Raw genomic sequence first — 3,807 nt, 5'->3', positions numbered from 1 at the left:
GGCAATGAATGTACAAATGTGCTTTACACAATTGATGTATGTATGGATTGTGATAAGAGTTGTATGAGCCCCTAATAAAATGATTTTTAAAAAAAGAAAGAAAGAAACTCGGGACAGGTAAATATTAAAAAAAAGAGTTGTTTGAGCCCCTAATAAAACAATTTTTGAAAAAAAGAAGAAAGAGAGAAATTGGAAGGAAATGCAATCCCCCGTGGGAAAAAATGCCTTTTAGCTCTGGAATTAAACAAAAAATTTAAAAGACAGAAAAGAACTGCCCCATAGAGTTTTCCAATGTGTCCATCTTTATGGGAGCAGATGCCATGTTCCCCACCCCCACGCCCAGGAGCCAAGGTTGACTTTGAAATCCCTGACCTATTGGGGAGAAGCTGAGTGCTTCATGATTGAGCCACCAGGGCTTGCTTATGCAAAAGTCTTATCATGACAAGGACGCGGAGCCACGGACATGTCCTGGTTCACTGTTTGCGTTAAAGGCAAATGGTATTGTTCTAGTCTTGTCAGGTGCCACGCCATTGGTTCTGACTCATAGCAACCACACGGGCATCGAAACGAACGACTGCCCGGTCCTGTGCCATCCCCACCACTGGTTCTGTGTTTGGGCAACACTGTTGGCAGCCTCTGTGTCCATCCGTCTTGTGAAGGGTTGTCTTCTGTTTCACCAACCCGCCACCTGACCAAGGATTGTGTCCTTTTCCGGGGACTGGTCTCTCATGACACGTCCAAGGACATGAGATAAAGTCCCAACATCCTTGCTTCTAAGGAGCCTTCCAGCGGTGCTTCTTCCAAGACAGATTTGTCAGCTCTCTGGGCTTTCCCAGCGCATCACCAGCATCGCCATTCAAGCATGTGGATTCTTTTTCATTCTTCTTGATTCAGGAGCCAACCCTCATGCACAGGTCAGGTGGCTGGAAACACCATGGCTCCGGTGGGTTGCATCCTAATCTCAATGTAACTTTTTGTTTGTTTGTTTCAATACCTTAGAGAGGTCTCGTGCCCCCAAGGTACCCATTGCAGTGTGTCTTTTGATCTCCTGACTGCTGCTTCCAGGAGCATTGGCCGTGGATCCAAGCAAGATGAAATCCTTGACAACTTCAACTTTTTCTCCACTGCTCCTGATGTTGCCTCTTGGTCCAGTTGTGAGGATTTGGGTCTTCTGGACAGTGAGCTGTCACCCACGCGGAAGGCGGCCCTCCTTGATCATAGCTGTAGAGTCTTAGAAATCCTGTTTCAGGTATAATAAAGACAATCATAACTTCCTTCCATTTCAGCAAAAATCAGATGTCTTATCTCAAATTCAGGTAGTCCAAATAGTTAACAGAAGGCTGAGATCATTGGAATTTGGAAACCTGTGTCTAGCAGCAGCCAGGTGTTTTAATAAAGCTACGCTGCCATCAAGGCACGTTGGAGGTTGAGCAAACTAGCAAACCATCTTCGTATTGCAGCAACGCGGATTTCTTGGCAACATGTAAAGACTGTGCAGATCTGCATGCAGAATCTGAGAAGGATACATGGGAGATGCAGTAACTCCTTAGGGCATTAGGGCCCAGGTAAATGGCTGGTTTTCCCAAAATAAAAGCAAAATAATATTGACTTTCAGAATATACATGGCTACTGGAAAAGGTGTTACAAAGATCCAGAACCGTAAACTGAGCTGCATCTGGAGGGGCATTGGAGAGTAATAAACGAGGATTGGGGACTACTGGGAACCCAGGAACAATAGAATGAGTGGTTGCACATGGGTTGGACAAATCTCAACCCTTGTTGTTTGTTGTTGTTTTCTTAACTGAACAGCGTAGGTGAGTTAGTTAATTGTGCCAGCCTGGCCGATAATCACATGTGGGGCTAATTGAAAGGCGGAGGGATAAATGGGTGGTGAGCCTCGCCTTTCTAGTTCTCGGGTCTCTTGTTTTGTGATGGTTGCATTGGGTGCAGCTGTCTTAGCAGCTCCCTGCTTCACTTGCAAGATTGACTTCCTACAAGACGTCCCCAAGGAGAAGCCACATGGACCTATCCCGATGCAGCCCTGGGTGCTGGAGCAGCTGTGTGGAGACCCTTGCTAGTGCTGAGATGCTTATTCATTCACTGACTCAGCTTTCCTCCTGCAGTCCGCATCATTGCCTCTGTTTTGTGAGGTGGAGGACTTTGTGGACTGGGGTTGGGTTAATGGGTTAATGTTGGACTTGTGGGCTTGGGCAGCATTGGGTTGGGATGTTTTCGTGATGCACACTTTCTTTACATAAAACTCTTATACATGAGTTGCTGTGGATTTGTTTCTCTAAAGTACCTAGACTAATACAGTAGGTATCTCAAGGGCTGGTAGAAAGGGAATTTTGTCCTGTGGGAGCTGGTCTCTCTTCTGCTCTCCATTTGAGTAAGTAGTGGGGAGTTTGGGGGCAGAGGTTTAGGTAAATCTAAAGTGTTGTCAGTTCAGCCAACAGTGCTCAACCTGCACCTATGGATGTGGTACCGTGAAGGGCTTAGGGATGAGGGGCAAGGATGCCAGAGACTGAGTTGAATCTTGGAGAGAGGTGACCAACCTTGCCTCTCCTGAGTAACATTGTCTTCCAGGACCATTTCTAACTCAGGCTGCTCCGTGGTGACTTCAGGGTATCAGGCAGACTCCACCACATCCCCCCTTTTTCATCAAACTGTAAAACCGCCGCTCCATTTTGATGAAAGATCTCTTCCCATTAGGTAAACAGGGGTCTCAGAACTCAGGGGGAGGGCTAGAAATCTTCAATAAGAACAAGAGAGCAGGTTAGGAATGAATTAACCTTTGTTCCTGATTGGTGGCTCCCGCTACTTTTGAGGTTTCAGTACTCTGAGGTAGGGGCTTTGGTAAACAGGTGGCATTAATAGTTAATAGAGAGGGTGGCTCTAAGGTCAATTAAGAACTGGCAAAGCATTCCATTGATCACCAAAGTCACTTCTCCATGCAGATGAAGAGCCACCACGGGAAAAGTCCCCGGAAACCTCGGCATTCTGAATCAAACTGGAGACATTTATTACGAGGGGCTGGGGGTGGGAGCTAGGCTGGTTTCTCTAGTGAAGGACTTTTATCCACAAGTGGCTGGTATCGTGGTAGAATCGGAGGCCCCCGAGGGAGGGCAGTGTCCAGGTGAGGACATGTATCTTCAGGAAAATGGGCGAGGGAGAGGTGAAGGGATTATTTTTGAAGGTGGACCTGCTCTGAGGGAGGAGGTGCCGGAAAGAGTGCACTTCTACCTTTCACAACATGATCAACGAAAGGGCATAGTCAAATTCACACTCCTGCCATCACAGCGATTCTGACTCACAACGACCCGAAGCCCAGGGCAGACCTGCCCCCGTGGGTTTCTGAAACGGTAACTCTGTAGGGAATGAGAAAGCCTCCTCTTTCTCCCACAGAGCAGCCGGTGGTCCCGAACTGTTCACCTTGTGGTTGGCAGCCCGACGTGTAACCACTACACCACCACTGCTCCTACCACACTCACCAGGGAGTGTGTGTGTGTGTGTATAAATTTTTATATTTAATCACTTGAGAAAGCAAAAGTTGCCAAGACTTGCCATTGGAGACATCCTTTGGAATTCAAGGTTGAACTTTGGGGGTGGGCTGTCACTGGGGTTGGGGGTTAGGTTTTTAAGAGGGAGAATTGAGACACTTTTAAAAGCCACCACCTTGTTTCTCAAGATGTCCCAGGGCTCTCAGTTGGCGCTGGCAGCCTCTTCCTCATTTTCCAGCGCTCCCAGGGCTGCTTCTTCATGGTGTGCACTTTGCGGCAGGCTCTGGAGTGCAGACCTGCCGGGACC

Source organism: Echinops telfairi, unplaced genomic scaffold, assembly GCF_000313985.2.
Source record: "Echinops telfairi isolate 266 unplaced genomic scaffold, ASM31398v2 ScPeMD7_2565;HRSCAF=3150, whole genome shotgun sequence".
Lineage (NCBI taxonomy): Eukaryota > Metazoa > Chordata > Mammalia > Afrosoricida > Tenrecidae > Echinops > Echinops telfairi.
This window is presented reverse-complemented; position numbering follows the sequence as displayed.